Genomic DNA, 15,183 nt, shown 5'->3' with positions numbered 1-15,183 from the left:
GAACCTGCGCCTTGGCAACAAAGGGCACTTAAGTAATACTATTATGGCTTGGCAATAATATTGCTCAACAAATGGCACTTACCCAAGCTGAAATTTAATACTCCTCCTATTCCAAATTCCAAATTATAGGTTAGCTTTTCTAGATACATACTTTTACAATGTATATAGATATAGCACATATCTAGCCATCTAAGTGCATAACAAGAGCTATATATCTAAAAAGGGAAAAAGTCCGGTTTACACCATCGAACTATCATAAAAATACGTTTTTCAACCTTCCACTGCAAAATCGGATAACATAGACCATCCAACAATCGGAACCGTGCAAATTTGGTTCTCTGGAGGGTTTCAAAGATGGTTTTTAATTTTGTGAAAATTAAATATATATAATTTTAAACTAAAAATTGATAAGTAATTCATTTTAAATCAAAAAAATATGAAACGGGTATAAATTTTTTTCAAAAAATGTAACATATCTATTGACTCTACTTGTCAGTTTTTCGGTTCCCATTTCTTAATGTTCATAGTATTTAGTTACTTGTAGTTATGCCTATTATTTTTGAATAAATAAGTTTCAAATAGAGCAATAATAGATATATTACATTTCTAGGAATTTTTATACTAGTTTCATATTTTTGTGATTTACAATGGATTGGTTTTGATTTTTTAGAACTAATTAGAATCTTTTAAATTTTTTTTAAAAAACAAAGCCACCTTTCAAACCACCTAAAGGGTCAAATTTGCACGATTTAGATAGTTGGATTGTCTATTTTATCCGATTTTGCAGTTGAAAGTTAAAAACCGAACTTTTATGATAGTTTGAGGGTGTAAACAGGACTTTTCCCATCTAAAAAGTCAAAACAACTTATAATTTTAAACTTAGGGAGTACTGAAACGCCCCGGCCTAAACAACCGGAGCTAAACATGTATTTAAACACCAGAAAACAGTCTCTGGTGAAAATACATTACACAAGTGGTGCCACAATCATACATAGCCTTATTTAATACGTTCGATTACAATGATAATGTAAACTAGAAATACAATAGTTGCGATGATAAACGCAAGGGTAAACTCTTCATCGGACATGGGGGCTTCTACCACAACGGCACCACTCCAGACTTGGGTATAGGGCACGAACTACTCGCCTTCCTCAGGCACGAAATCAGGATCCTCTGCAACAAGTCATAAACGGGTGAGTACAAAAGTACTCAGCAAGTTCCACCTCACCCTACGGGAGGGGAATGACATGCACGATGCACATTAAGCACAAAGTATTAGTAATGCAACTTATAGTATGCAACTCTTCCCGACACAACCCACATTAGGTAGCTCACTAGTTGTCAGGACCACACCGTAGCCTGTCCATTCCGTGGACACGGACCATTCGAATGGATTCTACACTCTGCAGAGGTCGTACACTGTACCCACAAGCTCGACTGCCCGAACGGACAACCGACATAACCGACACCCAGCCGTGGTCACGCCCCAGCCCGGCCGCACAACCCTCGGGCCCTGACCCCAATGGTCTATACCCGTGAACCATCCCTGCGACCGTCAGGCTAACCAGTGGGATTAGGCTAAGTCCGGCCCATAACGGAACCTGTGGTCGTACTAAAGTAAGCTAGGTGAGATGTCAAAACAACTCGGTCCTTATGGTTCACCAGGGCAGCAACCATTCCTCAACATGTCAACTCGAGCCTACCTCCACGGTAGCACTCACCTGCCAGTCTACCACCACGGTAGCGCCGGCTCCAGCATACCCAGCTGCCCTAGCCTCAACCAAATCTCTTCATATCCTAGTCTCAACTCTGGATATGCATAACTACTCACATGCATGTATGAGCACACTCAATCACTCAAGCATCGGTATATGTAATCGATCCTAAACCAGGACTACAACTAGACGTCCTCACATGGATGCAACCGCTCACGTAGGGGTCAATGAAACTTGCCTTCGCTTATGTACGCGTCGGCGGCGGCAGCTTCCTGCTCGTGGTACGGGTCTTCTGGCTCCGGCCCGCTGTACTGACCTTCGTACTCCTTGGCCGGCTCCTCCTCGGTCACTCCGTGATCTACGGCGGAAACGGCGCAACCGGCAAACAACACAAGCAAGCTATAAAATAAGCTCAAATAGAGATGAAAATAGGAGAAATAGATAGTACATGATTTGAGGAGAGGGTTAACTGTTGGAGCTTCGTCTCGTGAGTGAACTGAGCTCGGGAGAAGTGGTTCAGCTAGCAAAGTGAAGCGGCTCGGTGTGTTAGGGCTGATGGTGGAGTTCATCACGGCCTCGCTCCTTTTATAGGCGGGGAGAGCGGCAGCGGCTCGCACGGGCGACGGCGTGGGCTGCGGCAGCTCGCCGACAGCTCCCACAGTGGCAGCACTGAAGACGCGAGCGTCGAGGCGGCAAAGCCGGCGAGGACGCTGCAGCGGCGTGGGCAAGGTGGGGACGCGGAGGTGGGCGGCACGGCGCGGTGTCGGCGGCAGTGCGCGGTCGCGTCGTGGGGCCGGTGTGTCGCGCGTGCGCGAGCGAAAGCGAGCGCGGGTGGGGGACGGCAGGGAGAGGCGTCGGCTTCCTTTATAAATGAGGTGAGGCGGTTCGCGCGGCGGAAAAATATCTCGGCCGGCGCTGTGTGCGACGACCCTGATTTATGGCGAGGTGGAGCCTACCAACAGATGAATCACAACCTATATACTAAGTACTCAAGCTTAACCAGGAGACTAACACATACCTTATTGGAGCGACAAAGTCACGAAGGAACGCACAACCTTAAGTGGCTAGTCCAATACTAAGCTTACCACAACTTATCTAACTTGCTCATGGGTGGATGGCAAAAGAAAGGGGGGTCCTATTTATAGATCAAGGGGGATGGTGTTGCTAGTGAAGATAAAGAAAGCACCGGAGAAGGAAAACAGAGGGGAAAGGGAAATCGAATTCCCCAAGGACTTATGCGCAATTTCAGAAAACTGCAGGGGCTCATCTGTAAGGCAAAATTTCCCATCAATCCAAAACTCAAATGAAGAAATGCCCAAAACGAAAGTTGAAGAGTTTTTCGAACTCTACAACATTGCTTTAGGGCTCAAATTCAAAAACTCAAAACTTATGTTTTTACACACGAATTTTTGGAACAAAAGTCGGATTTGAATTGCTTTTGTCCTAAAGAGTAAAACTTTATAAAATTCAGGACCTAAATGCAAGCATTTATGACACGTCATGATGACGGGATAGACTCGTCATAAATGTTGGATAGACATGTCATTATGACTCGTATTTTTACTTTAGTCCTGAGTAGATTTAAAAGTTACTTTTTGTAAATCAATATCTTTTATAAAATTACGCAAACACCCTTACTTTGCATTTCTTTCAATAGTGATGAAAACTGGGATGTTACAAACCTACCCCACTTAGGTTGAATCTCGTCCCCGAGATTCAGCTTCAGCACTAAAGAGACTGGGGAACTCGGCTCGGAGCGCATCTTCTCTCTCCCAAGTTGCTTCTGCTTCAGAATGTCCACTCCACTGGACTCGACAAATTTTGACTGCTGAGTTGCGGGTTCTTCGCGTCACAATATCTAGAATTTTTACTGGTACTTCTTGATATCTGAGATCATCCTGCAGGTCGATTGTTTCTGGTGCCACTTGTTCTTCCGGTACTCGCAGACACTTTCTGAGTTGGGACACGTGGAATACATCGTGTACATCTGACATCTCTGCTGGCAACTGAAGCTTATAGGCTACCGCTCCCACTTTCTTGATAATTGGGAAAGGTCCAATGTAGCGTGGGGCCAACTTTCCTTGTACCTGGAATCTGCGTGTGCCGCGGATTGGTGAAACTTTAAGGTACACATAGTCCCCAACTTCGAAGCTGAGAGTACGCCTTCTTTTATCAGCATAACTTTTCTGGCGGGACTGAGCTGCCTTTATATTCTCTCTGATTTCCGCTATCTTTTCTTCTGCTTCCTTAATAAAATCTGGGCCCTCAATAATGCGGTCACCGACTTCAGTCCACATGAGCGGTGTGCGACACTTCCTCCCGTAGAGGGCTTCAAACGGCGACATCTTCAAACTGGACTGGTAGCTGTTGTTGTAAGAGAACTCCGCATATGGCAAACTATCTTCCCAATTTTTGCCATAAGTAAGAACACAGGCTCTTAGCATGTCTTCAAGGATCTGATTAATTCTTTCGGTCTGGCCATCGGTCTGGGGATGATATGCTGAACTGAAGTCCAACTTTGTACCAAGTGCTTCATGTAAGCTGCCCCAGAACCTCGAAGTGAACTGGGTGCCTCTATCTGACACAATCCTCTTAGGTACTCCATGCAACTTCACAATACGCTCAATATATAATTTCGCTAATTTATCCCCTCCATAACTGGTACGTACTGGGATGAAGTGTGCCACCTTAGTAAGTCGATCGACAATTACCCAAACCGAGTCATGGCCGCTCTGGGTTCTTGGTAGACCGGTGATAAAATCCATACTAATTTCGTCCCACTTCCATACTGGAATTGGCAACGGTTGGAGTAATCCACTGGGTTTCTGGTGCTCTGCCTTAACCCTTTTGCACACATCACAATGAGCTACGAATCGAGCAATATCCCCCTTCATACCATTCCACCAATACTTCTCCTTAAGGTCCAGGTACATTTTCGTAGTGCCGGGGTGAATGGAATAAGTGGAGTTATGGGCTTCATCCAAGATGGTCCTGCGAAAATGACCTTGCTTAGGCACACATAATCTTTTCTTGAACCACAAGACTCCATCCTTATCTATCCTGAAATCTGGGGCTTTGCCTTCACTGTTGCGATCTTTAATCCATACCAATCGTTCATCCTCCATCTGAGCTTCCTTAATCTGGTCATCCAGGATGGGATGAACACTAAGATTGTGGTTGCAAGAGTGGCGTATAACCCTTAGGTTTAACTTCCTCATTTCTTCACTCAGCTCTGGGGCTTGCGTAACTAGGTGATGGCAATATGCTTTACGACTGAGCGCATCAGCCACCACATTAGCTTTTCCGGGGTGGTAATGAATTTCCAAATCATAGTCTTTGATCAACTCCAACCATCTTCTCTGCCTAAGGTTGAGATCTGACTGGGTAAAAATGTACTTCAGGCTCTTATGATCCGTGTAGATCTCACACTTGTTCCCGATTAGATAATGTCTCCAAATTTTGAGGGAATGCACCACCGCGGCTAACTCCAAGTCATGGGTGGGGTAGTTCTGCTCATGTGTTCTCAACTGTCTTGAGGCATAAGCTACAACTCTTCCTTCTTGCATAAGCACACAGTCCAATCCTTGTCGGGATGCGTCGCAATAAATGACAAAGCTCTTCTGATTATCTGGCAAGACTAACACCGGGGCAGAAGTTAGTTGCCTCTTCAACTCTTGAAAACTTCCCTCGCAAGCTTCAGACCAGACAAACTTTGTGTCCTTTCGGAGCAGCTCGGTCATAGGCCGGGCTATCTTAGAGAAACCTTCTATAAATCTCCGGTAATAGCCGGCTAATCCCAAGAAACTCCTAATCTCCGAGGCTGAGGTTGGTTGCTTCCATTCTGATACTGCCTTGACCTTTTCTGGGTCCACTTCAACACCTTCAGCTGTTAAGACGTGACCCAGGAAACTGACTCTCTGCATCCAGAATTCACACTTGCTAAACTTGGCATATAGCTGGTGTTCTCTGAGTTTTCCCAGCACAACTCTAAGATGTTGTCCATGTTCCTCAGCACGCTTAGAGTAGACCAGTATATCGTCTATGAATACCACGACAAACCGATCTAACTCCTCCATAAACACCTTATTCATGAGGGTCATGAAAAAGGCAGGGGCGTTAGTTAGACCAAAAGGCATCACTGTGAACTCATACTGGCCATAACGGGTCCTGAAGGCTGTCTTAGGGATGTCCTCTGGTCGTACTCTGAGCTGATGATAGCCTGATCTCAGATCTATCTTGGAGAAGAACTTAGCTCCCTTCAGCTGATCAAACAGGTCATCAATCCGAGGCAGAGGGTACTTGTTCTTGATGGTGACTGCATTCAGGTCACGGTAGTCTACACAAAGTCTCATGCTTCCATCTTTCTTCTTCACAAAGAGCACTGGGGCTCCCCATGGAGAAGCAGCAGGTCTAATAAATCCCTTTTGTTGGAGCTCCTCAAGCTGCTTCTTCAACTCGGCAAGCTCTGGGGCTGCTAACCGATAGGCATTCTTTGCTATAGGCTTGGTTCCGGGGACTAAGTCAATAGTGAACTCTACATCTCTTTCTGGAGGCATACCGGGTAGTTCATCCGGAAATACATCTGCGAATTCCTGAACTACTGGCACATCTTCTGGGGATTCTGCTTGAATGTGGTTCACCATGGTGCCTGGTAGGCTAGGCTGGATTAGGCATGTGACTGTTGACCCTTGGTGGTTGGTGACTGTCACTGCTCTCTCAGCACAGGCTATGTTTCCTCGGTGCTTGGTGAGCCAGTCCATACCGAGTATGACATCTATCCCTTTGGAAGTAAGGACTACTAGGTTGGCAAGGAATACTACCCCACTTAGGTTTATAGGGATATCTAAGACACCTAAGTGGCAAGGTATATGACCTCCAGGCGAACGTGTCATTAACGGCCTCTTAAGGGCTATAGTAGGTATATCATGCTTTTCCACAAAGTGGGAGGATATAAAGGAATGTGATGCTCCAGAATCAAAGAGTACTGAGGCTAGAGCTGATTGGACCAGAAACTCACCGAAAATCACTCCTGGTGCATCCTCTGCTTCTTCAGCATGCACATGGTTCACCTTTGCCTTGCCGAAGGACTGCTGCTGGCTTTTAGCTGGTGCTGTACGGTTGGTTCCCGCCGGCTGCTTTGGTCCTTGAACAGAGTTGGAGAAAATCGAAGGGGCCGGCTGATTGAGATACGGACAGTTGGCCCTGTAGTGTCCGACTTCACGGCAGTTGAAACAGGCCTTCGGATTGGTCACTTGACTTCCGCCAGTCGGTTGGGTGCGGGAGGTGTTCTGGGTCTGCAAAACCGGAGCTGACTGGGCTGGCTTCTGGAAAGAACCGGGGTGCGTTCTGAATGAGGTTGCACCCTGGCTCCTCTGGCCTGAGTGAGCCGGATACTGAGTCTTCTGGAACTTCTCCATCTGCTGGGGTTTCTTGCTTTCAAACCGTCGTTTGCGCTCACTGAGTTCTGACTTCCTATTTCTCTCAGTGGTGATAGCCCTGTTGATCATGGCATTAAAGTTACTGTGGGTGGTGACTTCAACCAAGGTCCTGATTTCCGGGTTTAGCCCACCAAGAAAAGCTTCTTGCTTCTTCTCGTCATCATTGATATCCTCTGGTGCATAACGAGACAACTCCGTGAACTTATGAAGATACTCCGTCACATTCATACCACCTTGACGAAGCTTTCTGAACTCATCCCTCTTGAGCTTCATGACACTGCTGGGAATGTGATGTTCTCTGAAGCTCTTGACAAAATCAGCCCATACCATCTCGTTAGCGTTTTCATTTATTTCCCGATAACTCTGCCACCAAGCAAGGGCTGGTCCCCTTAACTGTTGTACTGCGAGCAAAACTTTGTCTCTGTCATCTGCATGAACCACCTCGAGCTTCATTTCAATCTCTCGCAGCCAATCATCTGCCTCAATAGGGTTATCAGATCCTCCAAACTTAGGTGGCTGCAAGCGGTTGAAATCTGCAATTCTGCTGCCATTGCCATGATGCATTGCAGGTCTATTGTTGCCAGGATTGCCTTGAGCTTGAGCTGTGAGAGTCGTCACAAGAACTTGAAGGAGTTGGTTCTGCTGCTGCAGTATGGCTGCCAGATCTATGGGTGCTGGAGCACGGGGAGGTGGCGGTGGTGGGTGTCCATTTCCTGGTGCTCCTGGGGCTACGTTCAAAGGGGCCTGGTTTCTCGGGTTGACTTCGTCACCGTCTTCCTGAGCATGGAGTCCCTGGACTCGACTCGAACGACGGGACATCTGCGGTCAAGGAGGGATAGGGTACGATTAGGTGGCTCTCCTAATTTATTATTAGGGTAGATTTGCATATATATATATATATGTATATATATATATATAATAGCACACAACACAAACAAATCATTCAAGCACCAAGCATTTATTCAAACAAGCAGGGATACATGACACGACGGATTACAATAACGCGGCTCGACTTTTAAGGGTCGGCCGGGACGACTTGACTACTGAGCCCTACCACCCGGTCTTCAGGGTCACTGTTTCCGGGATCTCGGGGAGACGCGGGAGGCGTGGGCGGCACTGATTCGCAAATCCTCCTGCGCGGTTGGGACAAAGGGTACAGTGGGATCCCCTCCAGGATTGGTGGTTCCGCGGCGGTCCTGGGATGGCGTTCCTTGCGCTTGGCACGGTCCACTAGGTAAACACCCCTAAGGAGTTGACTGTGGCGATCTGCCTGTTCCCTAAGGTTTTCTTCAGCCATGGCGAGGCGGCTTTCAGCTTCAGCCGCTCGGGCTTCTGCCTGAGCTAAGGCCAGCTTAGCCTTATGCCAACGGGACTCCGCTCCCTCAGCACGCTGGATTAAATCTCTCACACGCTGATGCAGTTGGTCGCACAAATCGTCGAGGCTAAGCAAATAGCCAGACATAGCGACAACTGTGGGGTTCTTCTCTGTCCCTGCGGGACTTTCCAGGTTGCGGATCCTCGCTGCCCAAGCAGGACGGCTACGATCCAACGGTGGGAAGTACTTCATGGGCGTGGAACCCAAGTGCCATTCGAACATCTGGCATAGGTACCGCAGTGCCTTGCGAGCTGCAAGTTGAATGGTGTCAGGCATACGGGCTCCAGTGGCGGTGATGCTCCAGGGTTGCATTTCCAAGTATTTATCACTGGCGCCAATATGGACGGTGACCTCACAGCTTTCGGTGCCATGCTCCATGAACTCGCGACCCGCATACTCCGGTCGTTCCGGAATACCCAGTCGCACCGTGGCAGCATAAAGCACCCTGGGAAATCCATCTTCGTTGATGCAGTAGGTGGTGGTCCAGTCATCCGCCATCTAACTTACAAAGGTAGGGTTAGCATAATAAGGATAAAGTTTTAAGGACTAATAGGGTCTCATGGATTGACCATCCTAGGGCTCCTACGGTCATCGTTACTACCGGTTCGTGTCCTACAGCCAAGCATGGCTCTGATACCACTTGAAACGCCCCGGCCTAAACAACCGGAGCTAAACATGTATTTAAACACCAGAAAACAGTCTCTGGTGAAAATACATTACACAAGTGGTGCCACAGTCATACATAGCCTTATTTAATACGTTCGATTACAATGATAATGTAAACTAGAAATACAATAGTTGCGATGATAAACGCAAGGGTAAACTCTTCATCGGACATGGGGGCTTCTACCACAACGGCACCACTCCAGACTTGGGTATAGGGCACGAACTACTCGCCTTCCTCAGGCACGAAATCAGGATCCTCTGCAACAAGTCATAAACGGGTGAGTACAAAAGTACTCAGCAAGTTCCACCTCACCCTACGGGAGGGGAATGACATGCACGATGCACATTAAGCACAAAGTATTAGTAATGCAACTTATAGTATGCAACTCTTCCCGACACAACCCACATTAGGTAGCTCACTAGTTGTCAGGACCACACCGTAGCCTGTCCATTCCGTGGACACGGACCATTCGAATGGATTCTACACTCTGCAGAGGTCGTACACTGTACCCACAAGCTCGACTGCCCGAACGGACAACCGACATAACCGACACCCAGCCGTGGTCACGCCCCAGCCCGGCCGCACAACCCTCGGGCCCTGACCCCAATGGTCTATACCCGTGAACCATCCCTGCGACCGTCAGGCTAACCAGTGGGATTAGGCTAAGTCCGGCCCATAATGGAACCTGTGGTCGTACTAAAGTAAGCTAGGTGAGATGTCAAAACAACTCGGTCCTTATGGTTCACCAGGGCAGCAACCATTCCTCAACATGTCAACTCGAGCCTACCTCCACGGTAGCACTCACCTGCCAGTCTACCACCACGGTAGCGCCGGCTCCAGCATACCCAGCTGCCCTAGCCTCAACCAAATCTCTTCATATCCTAGTCTCAACTCTGGATATGCATAACTACTCACATGCATGTATGAGCACACTCAATCACTCAAGCATCGGTATATGTAATCGATCCTAAACCAGGACTACAACTAGACGTCCTCACATGGATGCAACCGCTCACGTAGGGGTCAATGAAACTTGCCTTCGCTTATGTACGCGTCGGCGGCGGCAGCTTCCTGCTCGTGGTACGGGTCTTCTGGCTCCGGCCCGCTGTACTGACCTTCGTACTCCTTGGCCGGCTCCTCCTCGGTCACTCCGTGATCTACGGCGGAAACGGCGCAACCGGCAAACAACACAAGCAAGCTATAAAATAAGCTCAAATAGAGATGAAAATAGGAGAAATAGATAGTACATGATTTGAGGAGAGGGTTAACTGTTGGAGCTTCGTCTCGTGAGTGAACTGAGCTCGGGAGAAGTGGTTCAGCTAGCAAAGTGAAGCGGCTCGGTGTGTTAGGGCTGATGGTGGAGTTCATCACGGCCTCGCTCCTTTTATAGGCGGGGAGAGCGGCAGCGGCTCGCACGGGCGACGGCGTGGGCTGCGGCAGCTCGCCGACAGCTCCCACAGTGGCAGCACTGAAGACGCGAGCGTCGAGGCGGCAAAGCCGGCGAGGACGCTGCAGCGGCGTGGGCAAGGTGGGGACGCGGAGGTGGGCGGCACGGCGCGGTGTCGGCGGCAGTGCGCGGTCGCGTCGTGGGGCCGGTGTGTCGCGCGTGCGCGAGCGAAAGCGAGCGCGGGTGGGGGACGGCAGGGAGAGGCGTCGGCTTCCTTTATAAATGAGGTGAGGCGGTTCGCGCGGCGGAAAAATATCTCGGCCGGCGCTGTGTGCGACGACCCTGATTTATGGCGAGGTGGAGCCTACCAACAGATGAATCACAACCTATATACTAAGTACTCAAGCTTAACCAGGAGACTAACACATACCTTATTGGAGCGACAAAGTCACGAAGGAACGCACAACCTTAAGTGGCTAGTCCAATACTAAGCTTACCACAACTTATCTAACTTGCTCATGGGTGGATGGCAAAAGAAAGGGGGGTCCTATTTATAGATCAAGGGGGATGGTGTTGCTAGTGAAGATAAAGAAAGCACCGGAGAAGGAAAACAGAGGGGAAAGGGAAATCGAATTCCCCAAGGACTTATGCGCAATTTCAGAAAACTGCAGGGGCTCATCTGTAAGGCAAAATTTCCCATCAATCCAAAACTCAAATGAAGAAATGCCCAAAACGAAAGTTGAAGAGTTTTTCGAACTCTACAACATTGCTTTAGGGCTCAAATTCAAAAACTCAAAACTTATGTTTTTACACACGAATTTTTGGAACAAAAGTCGGATTTGAATTGCTTTTGTCCTAAAGAGTAAAACTTTATAAAATTCAGGACCTAAATGCAAGCATTTATGACACGTCATGATGACGGGATAGACTCGTCATAAATGTTGGATAGACATGTCATTATGACTCGTATTTTTACTTTAGTCCTGAGTAGATTTAAAAGTTACTTTTTGTAAATCAATATCTTTTATAAAATTACGCAAACACCCTTACTTTGCATTTCTTTCAATAGTGATGAAAACTGGGATGTTACAAGTACTAGTTAAGTAATTTGTACTGTTTGTCATATAATTTAGCTACATGGCAATTAGAGAAAAATATTGAATGTGTTCATCTAGATTACGGAAAGGAACGAGACACTTAGTACCTTATTCTTTAGGCGATATGCATTGGCATGATGATGTAATAATCGACAATGGTTGTATGTATTGGATGATTGAAAAGGTCAAATCTTTATATCCTTTTTCTTAACAAAATTTAGGCGATAACTAGCTTATGGATTAAGTAGAACGGTTTAAGCACCTCTGCACCGTTGAAAATAACGAAAGGATGTCCTGATCCATTGTGTATGGGACATGCAGTGCTGGTGGTTATATTCAGTATCTTGTCTCGTTTTCTTATTGATCGATTTGGTAACCTTCAGAATCAACTGCGCTACGCCGGACGCCCGATGAAACGCTCCACCAGCTGCATGCTGGGTCTAGCTCTGGAATAGTTAGGCAGCTAAATTAAAGAACTGCCACTAGTATTCTCGAATAGGAAAAGGGCACTGTCAACGAACGACAGGGAACTTCCGAACCACACCGACCGTCAACTGGATCGACCTGTTGTTCGTTGTAATTGTCCTTGGATCGATCGTACGTGTGCTCTCAGCTCCGGTCGGTTCCAACCTCTGATGCGACGTCCGGCCGTGTCCATTCCTTTCCGAGCTCCAGCTACCTCTCGCACTTAGCTAGGCACGTTCTCCATCTCCATCTCACATTCCCTCCCGAATCGACTCAACAGCTTTGCTTTTGCGCAAGGACAACACGATCGCCGCCGGCCAAGGGAGTGAAGGGAGATGCTTCATTCGCGCGCGCACTACATGATCGTCCAGTCCTTAAGTCGCACTTTAATTTTGTCATGTTACATTTTCTGACGAACCTTTTTCCGTTCTTGAAATTAAGAGGCATCAGATAAACTATGATTTGAATTTTGGTACAAGATGTATATTAAAAAAATGGGAGGTGGTTAACTCTTGAAGGATCATAAATTTTAATTCACAAGATCCGGTAGGACAAGTTTACAATAGCACGCTTTCTTATAAAAATGCAAAGGTAATGATAGCGTTAAGACATGAAACACAATGATCGGTCTACATGGAGAACTGCGATGAGCATGTGCAAACTAGATTTTGGATGGGCCAAATGTCTGCCCATGTTGCATCATCAAGGCCCCGTAGACCCGGATGATCCAGCTCGTTCTGGTGCAGGAATTCCTTGCATATTGTGTCATGGGCCAATAATTTTGGCCCGCTCATAGTTTGACTAGATCCTCTTTGTACAGGGTTTTAGGTCGTCATGTTTAGTTTTTTATCCGCCAATAAAGGTTTGTAATTCGTACTCCGTACGTTCATAATCAACAAGAGTGTGGCGGGTTTGTTCAAAAAAATAATCTAGTAGTTAAAAGATTTAGCTGCCGCCATCACTGTCAGACCAGGACTACGAAACTGCGCACATAGCATACATATCTAGGATAAAGAATGGGACAGAATCCACACCCTACACCAACTCGTACAGGAGGAAGACTATTCGAAACAGAAGGAAACTACCTGAGTAATACTCAGGTAGAACTCCTAAACTAATATCAGGCTAGAATTTTCATGTAATCCTATCCTCCCAGACTATAAAAGAGCGGGCAGAGAGCCCCTCCAAATAATCAACACCTAAGTCAATACAAACCACCACATAGGATGTAGGATATTACGCTCTTGGCGGCCTGAACCTGTCTAAATCTTGTGTTACTTGCACCTTCTAATTTTTAATCTCGACGACACTGCACCTACACTCTACCACCTCGGGAATATCCGTCAGTGGGCTTGGGGGTTAAACACCAACAGCTGGCGCGCCAGGTGAGGGTGTTCATCGATCATCCGTCGGAGAACTTGATGGCATCTTTCGATTCACCGGCACCGTGCCCGATGAGGGCACTTCGGCTCCTGGGTCTGCATCGCCAACGGCTCAGGTGGTTTCAACAATCACCTGGCCAACCCCAAGAGGCGAGAGGCATCTGCTCCGACATCCAGCCGCAGCATCGATAATCTCACCGATGATCTCAGCGAGATCAAACTTTCTAATCTAATTGGAAACTACGCAAGTCATATCAAGGTAAACCCTTGCCCATCGATCAGTCCTGACAATCTAATTGCCGGGATAGATCAGGTGGACAATGGGATCACCGAATGCATCAAGCTCGCGGAAGCCGCTTTCCAACAGCCTGACCTGGCGTTCTCAACACAGAACCGCCATAGACTCCTCGCCATCCTCCTGTCGCCACCGGCGACATCTTCTCCGGCATCGACCAAGTCGACCAAGGTATCGTTGAGTGCATCAATCTCGTAGAAACCACCCTTTAGCGCATCAACCCCAGGGAGCCAAAGGCATTCGATCACGACTTCAATGGCTTCATCGGCAAATTCAAAACCCTCGTACCAAGTCCAATTCGGTCTAAGGCGGTCCTACCCAAGACCCTCTCCGCATTGGAAGATGACTTTGATCACCTACTGCAACTCGGAGAAGAAGAAGCCACCGAACGTCGGGGGGCTACCGTTTATGAAAACCATTCGGATTCGGCTACTCACCCAACACCTATAATAGGCAGTCGCCAGAGTCTGGCAAGAGGATCAACTCGGTCGGGCAGGCTCAAGCATTGGAAGGGCAGAAAGCCCTCCAAATTTCTCGAATCGAGCCCACAACAATCCAATATCAACTCTGGTGAACTCCTGTTCCAAGAAGGCAGTGCTAGTACCAAACACTTCGCACCGATCGTGAGGTATTCATGATTCACGTCAACAAAGACAATGAACGATAGGAGTACATTAAATTGGATGACTACTACATGAACGAGGACGACTACATCTCCGACACATATGGTCCAAACCTAGACACAGCGGGGGCATTCGCCCATCACGATCTACTTGTACATGCTCTCGACACTGTGGGAACTGCAAAGATCGAAGATGAAGACGATGTCCAAAAAGAGCAGCATAAGATCAGGAACGCCAAGCGTGCCGCGTGCAGATAGCACGTACCAGAACAGCACCAACACCAGCGTGGCAACCTCTACGACTGCTCCACAAGCGACCTCCGCACTATCATCAACGCCGGCCGGGACGCCCGCAACATCATCATCGCCAAGCAGCATGAGTGCGACAAGGTTGAGGCCTATTGCCCCACCAACTATCATATCCCCTTCGACTATCTGGGTACAACTCATGCAAGCTAGAAGTCGGGGAACAACCAACCCGAAGAAAGGCGAAGAGCAAGCATTCCACCTTCGAATGTCAAACCCTTCGGAGGGTCCTAGGAGCTCCACCACTCAACAAAGACTACGAAGAAAGATGACGGGACTACTCGAATAATGATTTATTCATAAATTAAGTATCCAATTTAAGGAGGTTTTCTGAGGGTCTTTTAAGTGTTTCGTTTGTTCAACCATTATTTTGAGACTATATCTCAAAATAAGGGGTTCCACAAACCTAAAAATACCCCTTTTTACCACTTAGT

The sequence above is a fragment of the Panicum hallii genome, chromosome 7, assembly GCF_002211085.1.
Source record: "Panicum hallii strain FIL2 chromosome 7, PHallii_v3.1, whole genome shotgun sequence".
Classification (NCBI taxonomy): Eukaryota; Viridiplantae; Streptophyta; class Magnoliopsida; order Poales; family Poaceae; genus Panicum; species Panicum hallii.
This window is presented reverse-complemented; position numbering follows the sequence as displayed.